Source organism: Watersipora subatra, chromosome 7 (assembly GCF_963576615.1).
Source record: "Watersipora subatra chromosome 7, tzWatSuba1.1, whole genome shotgun sequence".
Classification (NCBI taxonomy): domain Eukaryota; kingdom Metazoa; phylum Bryozoa; class Gymnolaemata; order Cheilostomatida; family Watersiporidae; genus Watersipora; species Watersipora subatra.
Window position 1 is genome coordinate 21,402,233 of NC_088714.1, and position 24,427 is coordinate 21,426,659.

Sequence of the window (24,427 nt, forward strand, 5' to 3'; positions counted from 1 at the left end):
CTTTCAGCGGTTAGGAGTCTTGTGGTGCAAAGTGTGACTGCACGGGCTGCTGCGCTGAGGGTAGATAACTTTTTCATTGTTTTTGCTATTAATGCTCCTTTTGCCCTAGTTGAGTGGCATTAATAGAAAATCTCTTCCACCTTTATTGAACACTCTTTGTGAAGTTTTGTTATTGTTGTGCAACAGTATGCTTCTTAAAACAATCTTTTCCTGATGTCAAATTAGACACACAGAAACCTGGTCAAATTGCCTAAAACCTTTGTTAGTTTTACAGACCATGCCTTATATTTTGGTAACCAGAATAATAATAGGTCTGCTTTTATATGTCTGCTAACAGTGAAGGGCTTCTTTCAGTTGTCATGAATTAAACACTCATTCAGTTTTTGAGGCTGAGTGTTAATCAATTTTTGCTAAAGAGTCAGGCACAGAGCACAACTGTGCCTGTCTAAACTAACTAACTTGTTAGTTAACTAAACTAACAAAAGCATCGTTTTCAAAAAATCGTTGCAAAAGCCTCTATATGTTGTCTATAAAGATGGCCTACAACGATAAAATGACGTCACGATTAATCCGTAATAGCAAAAACGAAGGAACCCTTCGTTTTTTACTATTACGGATTACTATTATCCGACCCATAAGCTTAGATTTTAGCGAGCCAAGCATAACATTAAGCTAAGTAGGACAGTCTTCACGATAAAAACGTTCGCTCGTAACTCTGTTCATTATTCGATAGTCTTTTGATATGTATTTCAGAAGCACTTTGATAACCGTGCTATTTCTTTTCTTAGCTTTGTTTGGGGAAACGGAGTGTCTAAGAGGTAAATAATCTGGTCAATTGTAGAAGAATAATTTCCAGTCCGTTGTAGTTTGAAACATTGTAGTTAGGCTGCATTATTAGGATGACTTCAAATGTGCTGCATTCAGGATACTGACAAGAGTAAACGCAATTTGTTCAGAATTAGTGGTGGTCGTCATTATACCGTTGTGAAAGTCAGCGCTGACTAGCCACATGCAAGTGGGTTCTGCGTACAAGTTGTCTTACACTGAATGAGTAATAGCTCTCATGCACAACTGTAATTGTTGCCAGCAAGGCGACTGGTGAATGAGCATGGCTCTTTGTTTGCACAAGCTCCGTAAGCATGAAAAGATACAACAATTAGATACAAATCAAATACAATCAAGTGTAATGCTGAGATGAGTTTATAAATAGTTACTTAACCAGGGACACCTGTAAACGTAAGAATGTTAAGATATATTTACACAAAGCTGCACAGAGATAGGTTAATGTTATCACGCTGTTGTTAATGAAAATTAAGAACGTAATTCTCAGTCCCCACTTTCGTTGTTTGTAGTCTGTACCACTTGCTTTGTGCTCTTTGTTCTTCCGTCTCACTAGGGTGTCTTCTTACTTACCCCTCCTGTAGAACACTAGCTTACAGCTCTTTGTATATGGAGTTATGATAGTCTATTGGCTTTCCGTGAAAGCTGGCTTGCGTATCACTACGCTAATCCCAGAATAGCTTGATGCATATGGCTATTGGAAATAGCTGAGCTTAGCAAATCCATTACAATACAGTCACAATAGTTGTTAATTAGCGTGCAGGTACATACCTTGGTACAACACTGTAGAATAATCGTCCGCAAGATCCTGTGTAGATTATATGCCAATAGCACCGAGAAGCCAATAAAGCCATGAATCTTATACTGTTCATCAGATAACTTTAACACCATTGCGATAGCATCACTCACCTTGACTCCTAGTAGCGTCTCACCATTGCTGTAAACATCGTTAGGCTACACAAGACCTCAAAACAGGATCACACACGATTAGTGTGATCGTAATAATACGAAAATGAGTTTTTCTTATATTAGTAGACCTTGCCTATATTTATACTTATTGCAAGAATATTCTGGAGCGTTTAATTTGTGAGTTTTTTTATTTGTATTATCTTATGTATTGATTAATTACAAATTAATAAATATTACAAATGTATTCTTTTTTTATTCAAAACTGATTTATTGCTCATTGTAGATCTCTCTGGTGTTTAATGAGTACTATTTTCTAATTAATGTACGTTGTTGATCACAATAATTTTAATAATAATAACAATAACAATCATTTCTGACACTCGAGTGTCGATCTCACTAATGCTTTAACATTTAGCGTATGTTAGTATGGGTACTGTTACAAAGTTTTAGGCTTTACAAAATGATTTTATCCTTGAGGGCATTTAATCCAGCGCTCGCCATTGTTTTTTCCGTGCTAGGCTTATATATGAATGAAATGTTTGTTTCACAACAGAACGATGTATGCTTCCAGTTTTCTCATCTTTTTCCAAGCCTTCTTTCAATGATCTTGGGAGTACCGCGAAACTTGCTATTAGCTCAGATTTGCTGTGGAAGTACTCATTAGTCTGCAAAAAATAATATAGTTGTAAACATAACGCCTACCTGTGTGTTTAGGTGCAAGGTTCAAAGTTTCAAAAAAAGGTATAAATCATGGATTATACAACTACGCATTTCAATGTGGAATTGTGTGAGAAATGTTTTGGCTGCTTTGTTGGTCTTATTAACAACTTTCATGTTTGTTTTTATTGGAAATCGCGCAGGTTGTAGGCTTAACTAAATTTTTCAATGCTGTTATCAACCAACGTCAATAAATAATTTACAGCAAAAGTCGACTAAATAATTAATCTACAGCAACAGTCGACCAAATAAGTAGTCTACAGCAACAGTCGACCAAATAAGTAGTTTACAGCAACAGTCGACCAAATAAGTAATCTACAGCAATAGTCGACCAAATTAGTAATCTACAGCAACTGTCGACCAAATAAGTATCTACAGCAACAGTTGACCAAATAAGTAATCTACAGCAACAGTCGACCAAATAAGTAATCTACAGCGACATTCGACCAAATAAGTAATCTACAGCAACAGTCGACCAAATAAGTAATCTACAGCCACAGTCGACCAAATAAGTAATCTACAGCAACAGTCGACCAAATAATATTAAACTGAATGTAGACTGTAATTAATGTCAGTAAGGTTCATGCTGAACTTGTCTTCCACGAGAATGAATTTCACCAAGGTGGCCTTCTAGACTTTGTTTTAAAAATTTACATAACATTTGTCGACAGTATGTTGAGATTCAATTTCCAAAAAAGTTGCCACTGGTGGTAACAGGAATGGCATCCAAACTTAAATTGCACTCCACAACTGGGCATATCTCCAGTCATTGAGGTTTTCTTGCCATTGAACTCAGACATGTCCAGCCAAGATAACAGAGCCATGTTTGAGCGATGTTTGTGCAATTACGCGCTTAATAACAAGCACAGCCTCTGCTCGCAGTAAGCAAAGCAGATAGCATACTCGATCTTAGAGGGATCGCTCACACAATGTATATGAAATATGTGTAATCATTTAATACTGCATTTTATGATTATCCTTTGATGTCAATCTAAAATCTTTTTAGGAACATTTCACAATTTTTTTTATGTATATAAATTGCTTGGCAGATATATAAGTGGCTAGCATGTGAACAATGTTGTTTTTAACATGTTTTGCTTTTTGCATCTGATTTCAGCCAATGCTAATAATATAGTGTATGATAAAAAAGTGAAATTTTTGCTTTGCAGTGTGAATGTTATTTTCATAATCGTATGAAATTGCTGCTTTGCTACACTAAACTGGTATACCATTTAATGCTTTTAAAAACTGGTGAAAACTCCTAGTCAATGCAAAATTTTTGTCACAGACTCAGCTTAAAAAATGCGTAATGGTAGAGGGAATGCCTATGCTGTTTTAAAAGGGTTCTTAATTGGCCATGCTAGATGTAATGCAGAAAACCCAAAGTGTCTAACATAACCATGTCAGATTCATTCTTGTCAATTTCCATCCTCGTTTGAGATTTATTGTTAACATTCATTCATGTCGAGATTCACTTTAATTCTCTTAAAATCTGAATTTCATCTGCTTAGTTGATACTACTGGCTCATTAATTATAGACTGTGTGCATACATTTTGAATTTTTAGCACATTAGCCCAGCTTACCGCTACAATAATACGGAGAAATTCATTCCTCACAGCTTTGTCTTTGTAGTTTATAATGTCCTCAAGACGCAGTGCACTCGTGCCAATTTTGGTCAACCAGTTGGTAGTAGAGAGGCTGAATGTTGCACTCGATGGTGAATTTGGTGATATTTTCAGTGAGATTAGAAGAATGAGCTGGTCTTCTCCTTCACCGATAAGAAAGCAATCAGTTACCACATTCGGTGGAATGTATGTCAGGATCTTTTTTTCAATCGATTTGTATTCAATAATCCGGCCTGAAATTTTTGAAGTACTAATTACTTGTCATGAATGCCTGAAACATTGGATGTCAAAACAATGTCATGGAAGCCTGGTTAAAATTGAGCCCCTATCACCGTTGCTGCATTTTCATTTATATATATATATATATATATATATATATATATATATATATATATATATATATATATATATATATATATTACTTTATTGGCAATAATTTCATTTCAAATAGAAATGTTTTTCAAATTCTGCCATACAACAATAATAAAACAACAAAAGAAATAATTGTTTAAAAAAATATAATTGTAGCTAGATTTTCAGTCATATAAATTAATTGCCTACATTCTAGATTATGATTATTGTGCCTAACCAATTTAGTTTCACAAACTGATAAACTGCTAAAACACAGCTTGCATAACTGACAACCTATTGCAGTTGTTTATCACTATGATCATACCTCGACATACGAGCTTAATGCGTTCTGGGACTGAACTTGTAAGTCAATCTCCCAATCCCAAGGCTCTATTTCCTATTTAAAATAACTAAGTAAAAATTAATCCGTTACCATAATATTATGAAAAACTACCTAAAGAGGATATTACAATGGAACATGTGTTTTTAATTGTTATAACTCAGTACCTACACTAACAAAGTAACAAGCACCTATTTAGTTGTGATGATTGGCAATAAAATTTAACATCGCTATGTAAACTACCGTATGGAGTTTTTACCTTTGAGACAGATTTTGTGGATAATGGCGCTCTGAGAGAGAATTGAGAGTGATGCATTCAGTACACTAAACTTTTGTGACTCTACATAATAGAAATTTTGAATTTAACTTGAATGAATTTAGCCTACTTAATACACACTTGAAGCCAAGTTTTAATCTTTTACTAAACTTGATTTAATTTCATCGTAATATTTTTTAGTATCCGTTTCCAGTTAATCACTTTTGCCTCGCTACAACTTTTAGTCCACCTTTTAAAACTTTTTTTCAAATTGAAAAACCGAGTGATGCTGTTCTCAAAAGCGGCTTCTCACACACTTGGCCATATAGTGTAGTGACCATGGAGAACAAGCTTGTACTCTTGTATTTCAAAGGTTACTCATATCTCATAGAAGGAATTTGCTTGAAAGTCAGCTCATATCTCGGTTTTCTTGCATGTTGGAGCACTCGTATGTTGTATTTATAATTTCAGCTACTATTAAAGATATTCCTAATTAGAAGTTCAACAGTGTTTAATTTTTTTACAGTTTTAGTTTCAAAATGAAAGTATGCAAAATTATGATTCGCTATTAATAGCAAACGGATATGAATAGCTAGTGCTAAAAAAGCATCATTCGCCGTAGTTGAGTTCGTCAAGTTGCCGTTTCTTATCCCTACAGGATCTTACACTGGACCCTTTTTAGTAAAATGAAACATACAAAATACTTCAATAAATGTATCAAACCGTCTAGAGTTTTACTGGTTTTCATGCATCAAAGAAGAATGCTATGTATAACTAATTGTTGAAGCAACGAAATGCAGCTATTTCTCTGTTTGTATCGATCTAAATAATATTTTATGGATTACTAGTAGTGAGCCTGGCATTTTCAATCAGATAGCCCCCAGCACTACATTCACCATAACAATTGATTAACTCATTCATGAAGAGTAATTGCTCTTCGTGCATGCAAATGGGCTTTCTTGAATATCTAATCGGATGGGTGTTTAAGTGTCTGATTTCAGGAACCAGCCAGTTTTGAAACCAAATATTTTTAGTGAGTTGGTGGAAGGCATGGGGCATATGTATGTAAAGTTTGGATGAAATCGACTAAACATGTGGACTAACAGACACCCACAAGCACACAAGAATAAACTGGGATTTATAATATAGATATTTAGCCTAAATTGTATTTCAATATAATAATCAAATACCGTAAAAGCTTTATTTGAACGCCATGGCGATCTATTTTTCAACCCCTCTCCCATAGTGTCGCTCAAATAAAGGTGGTGTTCAAATACAGGTTTTACGGCAACTCTCACCGGACTTCATAATCAAGTAGTCTTCAATACGTTTGCTAATGCGTATGAGTTGCTTATACTTTGCTCCTTGAACTCCACTCCTAAAGAAGGTTGCATCATTTATCAGTTTGCTTAATGTTAGTTTTTTATCGCCGAGGTAGCCAGCGAACAAGGACCTTCCACCAAAACACAGCTCCTCCTGTTCCGAATTTGCCAAAGACTCTTTAGTTGCACATGTTATATCATCTAGAAGATTTGCCTATGTGGATTAAAAAAATTATATGCTGTTGTATGACATATCGTATGGCTTAACATATGACGTAATACATGACGTATCTGAGCGCTTAGAACATATTAAATTCATGTTGCATATCATGACATGCTGTTGTATGACATATCGAATTCATGTGGCAATTGCGTTATCACAGAAATTACACTGCAGCATTTTAAAATAAACTCAATTTAACTACCATAACTACCAAAATACATCTTGTATCTTTTTTCTCAAATTATACTGAAAAAAAATGCTTTAATATTATTTGTTTCTGATAAACAGATTATCTGTTTTTGAATTGCATTCTGAGATCTCTGACTGAAAGATTCGATAAATAACAAAACAATTATAGTTACGATTGCATAAGGCAAACGAGTATGACATGTATCATATGTAAAGCTAGTTTCTGCAAACATTAGATTTGAAATTTATTTTATCGAAGCTAAATATTGGTACTTCTAGAACCGTGGTTCTTGTGTACAACTTTGTGCAAGATATGAATCTTCTATCAGCATCACGCTGTATAAGGTAGACATGGCAGCTAGAGTCCAATCAAGTTATCTTTTCACTCAAGAACCAGTGTTGGCAATGGTTTTCTTTTTATGTCAACGTATTATAAACACCTCACCACAATTTGGAGCTTTTCAATTAGTAATGCTGGGTTTTTTAATTAAACTAGTTAAAAGTTTTAAAAACCACACCTGAAATGAATAGGTTTCTTGACAGTCCCTCTCTACCTGTATGGCAACTGGGCCAAGCTCTTCAAAGCAGATCCAAGGCAAGATGGGCAGGTTAATGCTCTTGAGATAATTTTGTACTGATTTACTCAACTCTCCAAACCCCATACTCAGGTGAAACAGTCTTGGTTTCCTGTTAGTTGCACTTAGTTGAAATGGCCGGACATTGTAGGCCTAAATCAGATCTTCAATAAGTTGGCAGCGCTAATAGGAGTTGCCAAGACAACTTTAGGTAGACATACAGGATTTGAGATTGCCATCAGTCCTCACTGATGTACATGCAGTCAAAATATGAGGGGTCCTTATTTATGCTGTAGGCATTTGTACCTGAGTTCCCATAATATGCTGTAGTAAGCTAGTTTCTATTGATCTATAAAGGGATTCCTCAGCAGCAAATGTATTAACAAATCAAAGTTGACCCAAACAAATGAAGACTGACCTTTTGTAATCCTAGCCGACGCCTCCATCGCTTGAACATAAGAACCTCTGCTATGTGAAATTTTAGTCTAGTCTTCATATTTAACTCCTGGTATCTCCCAAGCGCTAATTCTGAGCCCGCTTTAATGCCTTGGTTTTTTGCCCATTTATGGAGCCGATAGTAGATAGGCATCGTTGCCTTCATTTCAGCCTCATCATGCATTAGTAGGTCTACAAGAGCCTGTCAAGTACTTGTTATGCACCATATGCTTGATCATAATAAAAACAAGCAAGAAATTGCAACTTACAATCACAGATGATCTACTGAGCATTATTTTTAAGTGATTACTTTCCAGTTTGCAGTTGTAGTTAAAAATATTGTTGGTCGAAGTTCTCGGCAACAAGTTAAGATCTGTTCGGGTTGGTTGTTCTCTGGACAGATATAAAGTGATACTCCTAGTAATAATGCTGGTAGAATCTCTGTGAGAACTGCCTGAGACCAGTTCAGATGTGATAGCCATCGCTCTCCTTCTCTCTAAAAACATATCTAAAGATATTAGAATGTTTGTCGCCCATATGGTTCTTTGTCATATTCTTCATGAAAAGTAGGTCTGCTATACAGAATGTGTACGTGTTGACAAATCCATATTATTTTCTGGTGCTAATGATGCCAATGGATCTAATTTCACTACACACCATTAATTGGGAGGGCGGCAGTCATTCATATTGCTAACATCACGAGAAAAGCTGCTGTCAGCTTCATAAATAGGCTTTCTTCAAAGTTGTGGTGTTAAGATAGGTGAGCAATGACTACTGACTAACTCTTTACTATCGATCGCATGTTATAAGCAGCTATTGATTTGTAGTCTGTAATAAAGTCATTCTATATTGAGCTGATATACCTATTAGACTAAAATTATTATTATTATATAATTATATTATACTAGAAATTCCACTGTCATACAGCCCACGACCAAAGTGATATTGGAAAAGAGAAAGGGTACTGATGGTTGAGAAATGCAATATTAGCAGTCAAATAGGATAACTGCAATGGTAGCTGTAATGTACTGGGTGTGGGTGTTATTAAATACAACAAAAAGCAATAATGGAAGGAAAAGATTATATGTTTATATCTCTCCTGCAAAAAGAGAAATGCAATATTGGCCAATATTAGAAGTAAAATGCACTGATATTATCAGAATAACCAATATTATTTATATAGTAATAATATAAAACCAAAGCACAATTTTTTTTACATTTCAAAACGGCATAGCTAACAATATCACGAAGTTGTGATATTTATATAGATTTTAAAAAAATCTTTACTACGTAAACATTGTTCCGTAGTCATCCAAACTTATAATTAATTATTGTAATAATCTCATAAGAAACTTGAAAAAAATATCATCGTCATTTGCTTTACTGACACTGCGTTGGACATCAGTTAGAATGCGAAAGTATTCAAATATGTCGGCAAATGAAATTGAAAATGAAAAAATTGAATTCGGCAAGAATGAAATGATTTCTGTACTCCTATGTTAATTGCCGAAACCTTCGGCAATTCGACAATGCTATAGACTGGTGAAAAGTGCACATTTTTTTTCGTGAAACGCGCAAGACTTTATCGTTCTATTCTCTGTCGCCCGGCGTTTCAATTTCCGGTCTTAACTTTTATTAATCCAAGCTTTTCAAGCGTTTTGTGGCGACTTTCGTCCAAAAAAATCTGTCCATTTGTGTAGAATCCAATCAGATGGGTTAGTTTTAGGAATTTGCGGTAACCTTTTAAAGGCTTGGTAACATATTTAAATAGGTTTATATGCGTTTTGTATCATTATTATACTTAAACGACTTTACTGAAAAATAGTTAAATTTGTTGATAGGATTTCGTTGCAAGGGTTTGGTTACGGCCGTTAACGGATAATTTTTCGGGAGTTGTGTGCACATGTGCATTTATCATAATTCTCCCAATCAATCGTTTCACTCTTGTTTGGTCGTGGGATAATTATTATTATTAGACTAAAAACGTTCAAACTGATACATAGCTACTGCTGAATACCTGCTGCTGAAACTGATAAAACTGATTAACTGATTTAGAGACTAATCCAACATTTGTAGAAGATCACCTTGCTCTAATTTGGAGTTAGGTGGATTTACAGGGTAAGTATCTTTGATGAGCTGATATTCACACTCCTATTTTATAATTTGTATTCCTGATTTTTCCCTAATTTTTCATATGCGTGCTAAAGATTAGTTAAGTAATAAGTTTCAATTGTGTGTTTTTGAGTGGGTTTTATTTAGCTGTGTACATGTAGGTATTCTTCAGCTCAACTTTATGCGTTAGTTTTAGTGAAACATCTAAATTAAAAAGCAAATAAAATTTTGGAACTGTTTTTAGTCATACGAAATAATGAAACATCAAAAATTTCTAGTTTCTCTCTAGAATGGCTTATATTAAATATTGTAAGAGCTGTTAAGAGAAAGCATTGCCAGAAATGCCTGAAATTTCACACAACTCGTAGGTCAAAGAAGACCAATTTAAGTTTTAATTTAATTTCAGTTTTAATTTAATTTCAGTTTAATTCAAAAAAAGACAATATAAACTTTTACAATGTTTATTTTTAGTATATATCATGAGATTAGTTTTATAACAAACCATCAGATTTTAGTTTCAATATAAATCATTAGTTTAGTTTTAGTATAAATCAGGTTAATTTAATTTAGGCTTGAGTCATCATATTTTAGTGCCAATATAAATTATAAGTTCATTTCGACATAAATGATTCTATGTAGAAGTTGTTTCAGTTGAAGATTTCAACTATCTCCCATTGCGCTCTTTTTCACCAGTTTTTCCAGTTATGGTAGTCTGATGCCATGTTATGGAGTTTTTTATCAGTTTTATGGAGTGTATAGAGAATAAAAGATTCTCCCTTTAAGCATAGGCATATACTTTCAACAAGTGTTTGAGGCTAAGTCTATATAATTGAGAATGTAGATTGTATACAATGGCTGTATCTGTTAAAGTTTTTACAAGTTATTATTAACAAAACGACATATTTGCTACCTTTATATTGATTCGTCCAGCGACACGTCGAGCAGAAAATACGATATTGTCATGAGTATGCATAAGGCACCTTGGATAGGTGTCATCTTTGTTATAGTTGCCGGCAGCTTTATTCACAACTATGCTGTAGTACTGCATTTTGATAACCGCGACCTGAAACAAATATTTAAAACAGACGTTGCTTGATCAGGATAGCAGATGTATGACAATTATGTAACATTCAAAATAATTTATTAGTTTATTTACAGAGAGTTATTATAGTCCAAATCAAATTCATTTATTAATAATCTCAATAACTCAAACACCCACAGATTATTTTTAAAATACTATTTATTATAAATGCAAATCTAAACTTGTAAAGTAGAATTTGAGAGATAATGCTGAAAATATGTATGCACATATATCAAAGGCTTATGTTTGTTTATAAAGCCTGGTTCACATATATCTCTCAGCTTAGCTCGTTGTATCGCGATTGTGTTGTGTGACTACTCATATACAACGCGGAAAATTTTTTTAAAGCTTTTGTCTGTTAGAGGTCAACAAATGGTAAACATGTGCTTTCCATGAACGGGTCCTTAGAGGGCACTAAAAGCATTTGTGTTTGAAGGATTCACTGAATGACTCACAATGTTTTGTGAGTTGTTCAGTGAATCTTAGAATAATTTTGGTCACATGCACAGCAAGTTTCAATACTGCTAATTTCAATGTGGATGTATCGATAAATTAGCCTGTTTTTCTATTTTCAGTACCGCTAACAGTGGGAGATTTTGCTTCTGTTCTTGTTATTTGAACAAAATAAGTGTTTAAATAAAGTTTAACCTTGCTGATGTTCGAGCAATTGAAATACTAATATTATATATACATGTAATATAACTATAATATATGATATAATATTACTCATATTGATACCTAGAAGCATGCAAGAAAATTAAACCCATCAAAAATACATATTCAAACAATCAAGTAAAATGACAAAATATGCCCAAATTGTATTAGTAAAAATTCTTTAAAAGCCTTTTGACAGAAAATGATACTAATATGTGCATCTAATGTGCACACTAATGTGTGCATCAAATTAGTTAGGGAACTAGATAGCGGGTAGGTTACAGAACAACAAGACACAAGATAAATAACTGTTTTTGTTATTGGCATGCATTACAAATTTCATCATGAAGAAGTTACCCTTGAGTAGTGCGAAGTTACCTGTTTAGTATAGCTAAACAGACAAAATGCATTTGCCTGCACTTTGTCCGCATTGCAAAAATGCAGACAAAAAAAATTCCAAAATTGCACTTTTGGAAAAGTCCAAAATTCCAAAAGTTTGAAATTTTGGACTTCCACAAAATGCAGACTTCACTGCTGTCAGACTTTTAAATATCAGTCCAAGAGTGCGTGGTTTACTATCGCAATGCATGCAACTTGAATCTGTATTGTAGCTAAATATAGATATTGTAAATCCCAGCGTATAAGTCGACCCAGCGTATAGGTCGACCCAGCGCATAAGTCGCAATCGTAAATATGGTTTAAAAATTCTGGTTTTAACATGTACCTGCAATATAAGTTGACCCTTTCTCTGGCTCAAATCGTTTGTTCGCTAATAGTTCAGTTGGCAACAGAAGCAGGCGATGCTTGACCGAAGAAATTGCACTCAAACACCCCATCAGCAAAAATGCCCATGTTTTTTGTGCCGTCAGCAATACATACAACCATTAACACAAGAACGAGAGACGACAGTTTTGATGAAGACCACATGGCACGACAAACAATACTTCACCATTGTATTGACTCACCTTGCCAATCGAACTGCAAATTTTGATAACATGTATGTTTTAATAGAAAAGGCTAAAAGCTATGCCATAAGACAGATTTCTCTCAGGAATCATGATTCATGTACAAGAAAAAGGATGGAGGGATGATAGTGGATGTGTCAAATGGATTAATGATGTGTAGGCGCATAGGCAAATACTACGAAAAAAGCATTTAATTAAAAAAAGAGAATCCTAGCGATGACAATTTGAATGGTGAAGAATGTGACTTTGTGTTTAATCCATCTCATGTTGAGCAAGATCACTAGTATAGTAGTATTTTATAAATAAATACCTGTATATAATTTTAGGTAATTTTAATATCCGATGGTCTTTTGAAGTTGATATTTACTAGAATTTGTGTTATGGAATACGCGTCCGCCGTATAAGTCGAAGATGTATTTTTAAGCTTGAAGTTTGGTATCAAATTTTCAACTTTTGCGCTGGAATTTCCAGTGATTAAACAGCTCCCTTTTGCTTTTAAAACGATGTTTTAATTGATTTCCACACTACATTTTTAGTTACTCAAGAAGTGCCCTTATCCATCTGTGCTGCTTTACATTTTAATAGTCTTGTCGTATTAGTAGTGCAAGAAGAATCAACAATACATGTAACTTGGGAAATTCTTTGCATTCCAATATAAACGAGAAACCGATTCCTGATAGCCAACCGCAATTATCTATGAAACTAACCATCAACTTAAAAAAATTATTGACAGTCTAAGTTAAATTAAGAGCATGGCCCATATTCTAAAACATCATGGATATTAAATTTGGCTGAATGATTATAGAATTACAGAACAACTGTAATTTCGGGTCTATATCACGCACTAAAAATTAAAATTTATCTTGAACTTAGATTCCGAATGTTAAATGATTATATATTAGAGCCTGAAATTACAGTCACATCATAAACTACTAACATTAACCAGTGTAAAATATTCATATTAAGTATTACTCATATTAAGCTATTTTAGTGGCCGTGTATTTAGTTCATAAGCATATTTTAGTATTGTCATAGTTAGAGTATTTGCAAAGGCCAATACCACACATGCTCACCTTGTTTGGCGCCAAGTGGTTATTCATGTGAGCTGTAAATGCTGTGCTAGGTACATTCCTCGAGTCTAACATCCAAGTTTTGAATGACTGCAGCTTTGCTTTAGATGAAACTTGCTTTGAGCTCTGACTCATTCCATCAATGATGACAATGATTTTCACGCTTGAAAACTCATTGATATACTTTATTATTGCGGATGAATCATTTTGGCTCGTGCAAATGATTGCTTCGATATTCGCTTGCTTTATAACATTGTTGATCACATTGGCATGGAGTCTGGAACAGATAGAAATGTGTTGGAGCTGAAACAATCATTAGTTTGTATAAATGGTCAACGATTTGACAATGGTCTAGTCTGCATTTTGTAGAAACACTTACTGGACAGATACTTTACACTACTCAAAAGTAATTTCTTCATGGAGAAATTTGTAATGCGTTCAATTACAAATGCAGTTCTTTGTCTTGTGTCTTGTCATTATAGCTCTGTAACCAGCCATCTATTTCGCTAACTAATCTAATGCTATGGGCACCATTTGTATCATATCATGTAAGAGGTTTAATTTTATTGCATGTAGCTGGATATCAATATGAGTAATATTATATCAGTATTTCAATTGATCGAATGCCAGCAAGGTTTGACATTATTTAAACATTTGTTTTGTTCAAATGAAAAGAAAGTGTGTTGTAATCATTCATGTATGTGTTCTATGAGCTACTATTCATGACTGAATTTTGATTGCTGTTAAAATAAGGAAAAAGGAAAATTGTCAGTAAAAAGGAAAATTGCGCAAACTTGTTGGTTGGTCTATGACATTCTGCAAGCTCGATGACTCAATCAGATTTTGATCACCGTTAAAGTAATAGTTGCAAGTCACAAAAATGGTGTGTCAACTTTAGTTTAAACAATGGATGACTCAGTCCCGTATGTGTGCAAATTGTCAGATTTATTACTTTATGTCGTTATGGCTTACTTCCATGAGCAGCATTATCTTGATAGGATCAATTTTCTAAATTGTATCGATCTAATTCTGTAAATCTAATTTTGTTCGATCTGTTCTTGTCGAAATGTTGGTCCATGGCTATATTTTTATCCATCTTCTAATTCATCGACTTTACGTTGATCAAATTGTTGTCATAGACAGTAAAAAAAATTTGATTGGGTGAAAAGTCGATAAATTAGAAGGTTGTTACATAGACTGGCATTGTGCCAAAGAAAATTGTGAGTAATCTGATTTATTAAATTTAAGATTCTGGTCAATAGACCAGGATTGAAAAGGTCGATTCTGTCGATAGTATATTCCTCATGGATAAAAGCCAGCAATTGGTAATGTGACTTGAATTTTGTAGACCCACGAGACTGAGTCGTATAGTGCTGCTACCGAATTTGACACATCGTCTATGTGTTACAACTATTACTTTAAAGCTCTTACATCTACATATACACAAATTTCAAAGTCTGTCGTCTGTTCTGCTGTTCGGTCCAGCTATGGTGATTTGTATCTAGCGATGAAAAATCCATATCGCAGAATAGTTGATCTTGGAACCTTCCGTTCACCAGGTGATAACCTAACCCATAAAGCTAGACCATTATCATAGACCAGTTCACAAATATCGCAACTTTATGTTTTACTGATATCAATCTTATTCAAGTCTATTATATTTGGTCACATATTGTTGCTACCGTACTTTTCGGACTATAAACCGCACCCCTATATAAGCCGCATCTGCTTTATTTTCCAACAAATGATAATAAAACAATACATAAGCCGCACCTTTGTATAGGCCGCAGAACTCAGGATGGTGCTTTTTAACTCGGCAGCAACTTTGCAGTTTAAAACGGAACAGTACATAACGGCACTGTTTCGTATTAACCGACGCTTTTTAACCTAATGCCTAACGGAACAGTGCCGTTAGGCATTGTTTCATAATTTCTTTCACCGCTAGAGGCGCACTAACCGGAGATTCTGGTTAATTCGCCCTAGCGGTGAAAGAAAAAGCCACAGAATAGCCGCACCCTTATATAAGCCGTATGGCTCAAGTCGTCAGAAAAAAGTAGCGGCTAATAGTTCGAAAAGTACGGTATATAAAGTGCACACCCTTAATTGCACTAAAGACAACTAACAGAATTCTTGCAAGAGTTTGGCTGCTATAAAATTGGGACATCTTAAAGAGTAGATGTTATAAGTCTAAGACTACTTACGCTTGAACAGAATCTAGAATAAATGCTGGCATAGCAGCGAAAGTACAGGCTAGTAGGCAGAGTATGAGTGTGCGGTTAGGTTTCCCTGTTAGAAGTACTGCTGAGCCAGGGGTGATGTTGGAGTAGATCAAGCTCGCTGTGATTTTTTCAGTCAGATCCTTAAGCTCTTGCTGTGTAATGCCATTCCAATTTCCGTTGTTGTCTCTTTCGAAAAGTGTCTTTTGTTCGTGAGACTGTGATGCTAGATGAATAATCTGGAACATAGGAGAAATCGTTTACAACATTTAAAGTTTCTGACCATAATACTTGATTTATTGGATATGATCTCGTAGAAGCCTTTGTTGCACCATTTGCTAAATAATTTCCATAAGATGCCCGTCTCATGGCGTATAGCGAATATCGCAGTTTATAACACACTAAAAAATCAAGTATTAGCTATTCCAGCTTATGGCTGATGTGTTAATAGGCTAACTACTAGTTAACTTATTGGTGGCATACAATTTAGGTATTACAATGGTCAGGTTATATTTTCCTCTACAGTTCACAGGTTTTTTTTCAATTAAAGTGTTCTAATGCATTCCGCACAAAGTTAATAAACGCTAATCCGCTCATCTGTGATCCCTGGCTACTTGTATAGGACTTAAGTAGCTCTACATGAATCCAAGTTTCAACAAGTATATAACCGGCGTTGTTCATACTTTACCTGGCTTGGTATTGTCACAGGAAGCTGAGGCTGGTCAAATACCGTACTTGCTAAATCTTCTAAAGAGTCGGTATCCTCTTTATAGCGGATTTGAACTGGTTCGTTTTGCTTGGATATAACCCGGTCACTGGTCTGGGCTATCTGATCCCATTTTCGTAAGGGCCCTACCAACCAGTCATATCTAAATACAATTGTAATGTGTGACACTAAAGAAAATAGGCAACATGTGACACATGAGTTTACAATGAAATGAGTGCTGTCGATGTAGCATGCTAAAGTGTATGTTCAGAAGGTCATATTAGCGGACATATAGCGATAGATCAACAGCTTTTTAACTTACAGGTTTGTTGGTTAAAGTGCTTTGAATACTTACCGTTTCCACTGTACCGGCGCTATCATCCCTAGCTTTGACCATTGCCTGTGGTGTGCCAAGGTTGTCGAGCTTAGGCTGCTTAGATTGGTTTTCAGTTCATCATCACTTCGACCTTTCGCCAACTGGTTGAGCCTAAATGAATGTCACATACTGATGCTATAACTACGCACCGTATATGAAATTCACATTTATTTTCTTAAATCCTTTATGTACTTACAGTTCCAACTAACAATTTAGCTTAAAATGAAAAAAAACTGTCATCCACTGTAATAAAAATCTACTGTCATACTTCAAAAACTAACAGAAAGTATATTCTGACCTTTTCTAGGCTATTAGGGGTAGCTTTTCCAACCCTATGCAGTATTATTTTTAGGTAAATTACATTAGGGAACCATGTTACACTGATGAGTTTCTTATATTTGTAGTTGTCAAGGATGTTTGAAAATATAAATTTTTAAATGTCAAAAATTAATTTAAAAATATAAATTTTTAAAATAGTTTAAAAATGGCTGCTTCTTTACTGCAACAAGATTTGAACTTTTGTTAAGCCATCAATTATTTGTCCTCAATTCCAGCAGCATCAGTCTAATGCTAATATAGATAGATAAATAGTTAAATACTATAAAATAGATGAATAAATACTAATTTTTTTTGCATATTGGGCAATGCGAAAAAGTTATCTTGCTTTGCGTACTGGTGTCATGTGGCTTATCAGTGTCATGGGACTTATCAGTGTCATGTACTTTTAGTGTCATGAAACCTAGAAAAAGACACCAATATTATGCATTGCCAAAATATTAGATATTACTCTAGTTGTACGATTTATTCATCTACTCACTAAAATAGCTTTTATTGCAATCACTTTGAGTAACTTAGCTCTGTTAATTAGAATGGAGTATTCCAAAACATTCATAATACCAATAAATCTTAGGCGTTTTCGAACTTGATAAAAATTAAACAGCATTACATTAAGATCAGCTTGACACTCTTACCCTAATGTACTGTTGACAGGCGTGTCATAGGGTTTTCTCTGTGTCATATCTGGCTTGAAGGAACGTGATGAGTGTGCCAGAGAGTTTCGTGGCCGACTTGTATTAGTTTTTATTTGAGAGCCATATAGTTGTGCGAAGGCGTTCTGTAATTCGTCAATTGTTATTCGCTGTGCACTTGCATTCTAAAAGGAACACTGCTCTAGTTAATTGCATTAAAGATTTATTTTTTATAATCACTGGAACAATTTCTACCTCCACAGTCCTCGTATTGCTAACAAGGTCTGTGTTAAAAGGCCTGGGTTGTTCAGTACCCGTTTTTACTATGTCGAGTAGCTGTTGTTTTAAAGATCAATATATATATAAACAAATATATATATATATATAAACAAATATATATATATATATATACATATACGTCTATCTATATACATGTGTATATTTCTCAAAGTATGTCTGTATATCTGTCCGTCATTCCAGCTATAGCTATTATTAGAATAGCTGTAGCCGGACAACAATGCAGTCAATGGGGAAATGTGCCAGGCTAATAGCTTGAAAGTTACAGTTGTTTGACAAAGTTTTATAAACCTTTACAGTTGTTTTTATTTTTCTCTTAATATATTTCAACTACACAAAACACTTCTCTCATGATATGTAGGTTGAAAGCTAGAATGAGAAATGTTGTTAAATGTTAAATACAAATTGATTTTCATTCCAAAGACTATTTTATTACCCCGGCAACGCCGGGTAGCACAGCTAGTATATATATATATATATAGTATACAGTATATTTATACTATATGTGTACTATATATTAGAGATGCCCCGATTCTAAATTCACCAGCCGATTCAGATACCGATCCGATATACCGATTCTTATTGAAAAATAATCTGATTCAGATCTTTTGTATTGCATAGATAATTGTTCATTTTATAGTAAAAAATATAAATATTAATGTATTCATTTGTTTGTATTTATTTACAGAGGAAAGAGATATACAGTAGGCTATATATTAACAGACCGACATACCGTGCATGTAGTAACACAACAGTCCATGTTTCTTGTTTGTAACTCGTAATTAATAATAATAGTAATTACTGTTAGTGGTACAGCCCTCGCTGTAATAATGAAGTCTTTCTTCTATTGCTGTACAAACTGCTGCACCTGTACAAGTTTAGAGCAAATCAATGTTTCTTCTAATTACTGTAAGTGATTCAATTATCTCAGTGAAAAGTCTCTTTCTTTTATCACTATCAATGCAGCCAGTCCTGCTGAAAAGGACTCACTTGCCACCAATGGTGGAGCACAGGCTAAATACTGATAAGCCATTGGGGCCTATTTTGTATAATACATTGTATCGTCAGGTTCAAGTAGATAACTTTATGCATCGTCTGCTCAAATTGCTTTCGTAAAGCTAGTAAATGGAAATATTACACTGCATTCTTGTTTCCCTTCTTTGTTATCTTGTTTGTGATTGGCTGCAATAAATCCTATTGCTGTAATTGGGAAATACCACACTGGAATCACGTCCTGACTAAAGTAAAAGGTTCTTCAGCTGTATTGATGTTGATCAGGCTATAGAAATGAAATAAATAGTGTGGCAGGCTCGGGCTTCATTAGGTAGGAGTAAATAACTTGCAGTTGATGATTTTTATTGGTGTAGCAGGCTAAAATACTGTTTTCTACTAAGCAGTTTATCTGTAAAAAGTATCTGAAGTTTCAGATTTTTTAAGAAAAGATCAGCCGATACTGATTCAAATACTTAACACTCATATCGGCACCGATACAGATTCCGATACCAAAATCGGGGCAACTCACCTATATATATATACGTACTATATATACATTTTGTATATATATATATACTAGCTGTACTACCCGGAGTTGTCCGGGTAATAAAAAAGCCTTTGGACAGAAAATTGATTTGTATTTAACATATAACAACATTTGCCATTCGAACTTTCACACTACAAAAGCGTTTTGTGTAGTTGAAATAAATTAAGAAAGAAAATCAAAACAACTGTAAATGTTTGCAAACTTTGTCAAATAACTGTAATTTTCAAACTTTATAACTTGAAAGAAGTGTTTTGTTGAAATAAATTAGGAGGAAAAATAAAAATGTTAAGGTGTTTAAATGTGAAATGTGTCCATGTAAATGTAAAATCATTAGCAAGTAATGGCTAAATATAGTCTGTTTTGCCACGATTACAATGAAAAATTATTTGGTTTACACTTATCTGATTTTAGTTCCTTTCAGTGTTGGCATACAAAAATTGGCATGCCAATTTTTGTTGGCATGCGAAAATGTCGTAGGCTATAAACGTGCATAGAGTGGTATCGAAACCCGTAGTAATTATCTAATGCAATCACCTCCTAGTAAAAATCATCATCATTAAAAATAGTACCAAAATACTATGTTAACCTTAGTAACTATAGGTACCTACAATGACTTTAGTGCATTTTGTGGTTATGATCTGCAAGATAATATAACATTACAATGTACTACCTGGAGTTTTTACCTTCGAGACAGACTGGTAACATAAACACTAAAACTAACTTAAATGAATTTAGCTTGCCAAACACATTTTGTTTAGTATGTATTTTAGTAAACTTCAATCTTGTAACTAAAATTTTATCATTTATCCGTTTGCGAATCAGTTTTTACCATTACGGTTAACGCTGAACTCGTCATGACGAGCAACAAGTATCTCTTATTATCAGTACACAAATCGCCAAATTTTAAATTCGAGATAAACAATTGTTGATATCGCGTGGCAGAAAAAATTCACCCTAGCGAGAAAACATTGTGTTTTCTGGAGTTAGGCAAAAAATATTTTATAACAGGGCATAGTAACCTGTAGGTGCAGTGCTAAAATAATATGTCATTTAGCATGTGCATACGCTATACGGTATATGATAATGTCATTGATCAATATGCCATGTATAGCTCAATGGTAGAGTGCATGGATTTATAACTTGCGGTTGCAATCTTCATGAGTTCAAATACATCGAAATGCGGATTATTTTAATAGCTATCGCTGGACATACACAATGACAGATACATGAATAAACAGAAACGCAGACAAACTTTGAGAAATATATATAGAAGACATATATATATCTTATATATATATATATATCTTCTTTATCAGATATATATATATTTATCTGGTTAAATATATATATAACCAAATAAATAACTATATATATACAGCTGTTTATCTGTATATATATATATATATATATATATATATATATATATATATATATATATATAATAGTTATATATATACAGTATAAATGTATTTATATACACTGTATATATGTACAGAAGATATACTGTATATATGTGTGTAAAGGCTGTAGGGAATATATGTACTGTATATACTAGCCAAATGCCTGACGTTGCACGGATAATAAGATAATTACCCTATAAATTTGAGTAACTTACCTCGTAAGCTAGTAGCCTAAATCTTTGCAAAAACTATAATGGTGTTAATGGTGTATAATGGCCAGCTTAATCATTACAGTAACTATCAAACGCGCTAGTTAATAACCTCAAGCTATTTATGCGTAAGTATTTAAACCAATTTAATGAATGCCATCACAATCATTCATCGCTACTGTCAGTCGGTCATCATAGCGGATTAGTCGCTAGTCTGCAGACTGGTAGGTTTTGAGATCAAATCTTCTGCGAAGCGGATTTTTCATTCCTAAAACTTTATCGCAATAACTAAACACATAAACGACAGACCAACAAACAAAAGACAACCATTGAGATATATATATGTATATGATATACTTGGTATATATACGATATATATATAAATACCATATATGCCGGTATATATACCGTATATATACCGGCATACAGCTTGACTGTCAATTATCAAAGAAAGCTCGATTATTGGGTGCTTACTTCTGGTTTATTTTCATCAAGTTCCGTAGACAGTAGGTTGCTTTGTTTCTGCATTAGTTGGGTTGCAAATAAATTATGGTCACTTCTTGACTTTCTTCCGGAACGTCGCCTCTGTTTTCCTGGTTCTTCTCGGCTTTCAAAAAAATCTTGTTGCATTTCTAAGTTGACTGGTTCTTTTTCTGCCATAAATGGTTTAGCTGCTCTGTTGTTGTAGATGGGTTGAGGTTTTTGAATTTCGAATGGATTGACTCCTGGCAGGGATTTACGATGAGCCAATGCCTTACTTCTTACATTTTGGGCAGTCCCTAATTTTTGGGGTAAATTCGTGTCTTTCAGTATAGTATCCTCATTCAAAAAAGGATTCCCTCTAGCTGTCCGTTCATTTTTTTGTACATTGATGGATGTTGTCTGAGAATTTTCCTCTTCAATAAGTGCTTCTTCACTCAAAAATGGGTTTGGTCGAGTTGGAGAAAGATGATAGTTTCTTGTTAATCCATGTGGGGTGGTTTGTAATTTGGCAGGCAAATCTTTGGCATCCGAAAGTGAATCCTCACTTGAAAATGGGTTTAATCCATGTTGAAAAGACCCGCCATCTTTTGTTGACCCTTGCAGAGCTGTTTGTAATTTTGCTGGTGAGTTTTTGGCGTGAGAAAGCGAATCTTCAGTCAAAAATGGGTTTGATCCATATTGAGAAGGTTCACGATATCCTGTTGATCTTTGTGAAGTGGTTTGTAATTTGGTTGATGAGTCTGTGGCATCTAAAAGCAATTCTTCACTTGCAATTGTTTTAGATGAAACAATTTTTCCATCATGTTCTGCTGACCGGTTTTTACTTGAGTGAGATTCTTTTTGTCTTGTATAATCTATAGGCTGTGCCGTTACATAAGAACTGCTTTTCACCGGTGAACGTAGTAGGCTCATGCTAGGAGACGATGCATCTTGATATGCATTGTTGTGATTACCGAGCCGCATACCTATTATTTTGCTTCTAATAGTCCTCAGCCCCCTCCAACAAATGCTTTACAGAACACACTGGAAGCCAATAATTATAATCTTTTGTCCTTTATATCCATACCGATTAATTTTGTTAGGGTCCTTGTAATGTAAATTGCTTATTTTTTAGTATTTGTCAATAATTTCATTATTTAAGTCTTTTATTCCAAATGAATTAGATAATTTTAGAGCGGCCAAACTACACTAATTTGGTGTTTTGTTTCATCTTTAAATTTACTAGCTGAAGATCTGCTAGTCATAACTATTAAGGACTCGTAATACACATGAACACGCTAACTAACATCAGCTCTAGCATCAAGACCTGATTCAGCCTTAACATTACCACTGCGTTTCGCCACACTTCTTATTTCGCTTCCTTTGTATTTTATCCTTAAGACTGACACGTGCAAATGACTCGATATTTTCACTAGATCAACTTAGCTACACAAAGTCTAGATTTTCTTTTAGCTTGTCTGAGTGGTATTATGGTAACCTTTTGGCATGATAAGATGATGATGATAAGATACCGTGTAAATAGATGAAGTCAACCTTGAAGATAAACTCACGCAAAATTTTAGTTGATTTCATCAAAAAGTATCTGTTTAAATAATTTGCAATGTTATTTGATGTTTGAAGTGATCAGACTGCCAGGATGTTTTAAGATTAAAATCGACAAAACTTGATCGCAGCTAAAACGCTCAGATCAAATGAAAGTGTGATTATGATGTCTATAGTTGCAAAGAAACAGACAGAATAGAGACGCATGACGCTCCAACTTGAACACAATAGCTGATATCAACTATAACAACGACTAGTGATGTCATTTCACACGTAGTTTTCTTCTGAGTGTTTCAACCGCCATCAAGTTTTGTCAATTTTAATCTGGAAACATTTAGGCAGTCAGATCACCTCTAACATCAAAAACAATCGCAAATGATAAAAAAGACAGACGCTTTTTGATAAAATCGACTAAAAAATATTGTAAATTCATCCTTAAACCTAAGAAAGTTTAGCGAGATTACTGCAGCTAGTTGGCTTCTGTTGAAAGACATCTCTCGATAGATAGGCAAGCTTACCTCGCTTCCAATTTTTCATATATTGATATTTCTGATTTACTCTCACTACTTACAAAACTAATGATTCTTTGCAGAGCTTGGTGACAACCCTGCCTATTGGGATGGCCTTTACATGCTTGGATTCGTCATCATTACTGGGATTGCAAATATTGTTGCTTACTTCTTGTGGAAGTATGTGAAACACGGTCAACAATAATGTACATTGGGCTGAAGCCTATTCTTTAAGGCCATACATTCAAGGCATTGAGCAAAGTATATATATATATTATTCTTACAGAAGTCTATTATGAATTTATCTATTTTATCAGTGTATCCATCTTATGCTCCTGGACATTACCTATTACTTTACCATTAGTGTCTTAATGCATTCCACCAACCACAATATACATTCCATTTGTCATTTAACAGATGCAGCAATGTTCTCAATGTTTTTTTATTGAATAACCATGTTTTTAACTATCTCCAATAAATTTACCTTAAAGGCAAACAAGCTTGGTGAATCCAGAG

At 34.3% G+C, this 24,427-nt stretch overlaps 1 long non-coding RNA gene across 1 annotated transcript; it reads left to right on the forward strand.

The window, feature by feature from the left end:
- The first annotated feature begins 665 nt into the window (after window positions 1-665).
- LOC137399214 (uncharacterized) lies at window positions 666-24,410 on the forward strand. The gene is made up of 2 exons (XR_010979129.1): window positions 666-818; window positions 23,995-24,410. It is a non-coding gene; the product is annotated as an uncharacterized lncRNA (long non-coding RNA).
- Window positions 24,411-24,427: the final 17 nt, after the last annotated feature.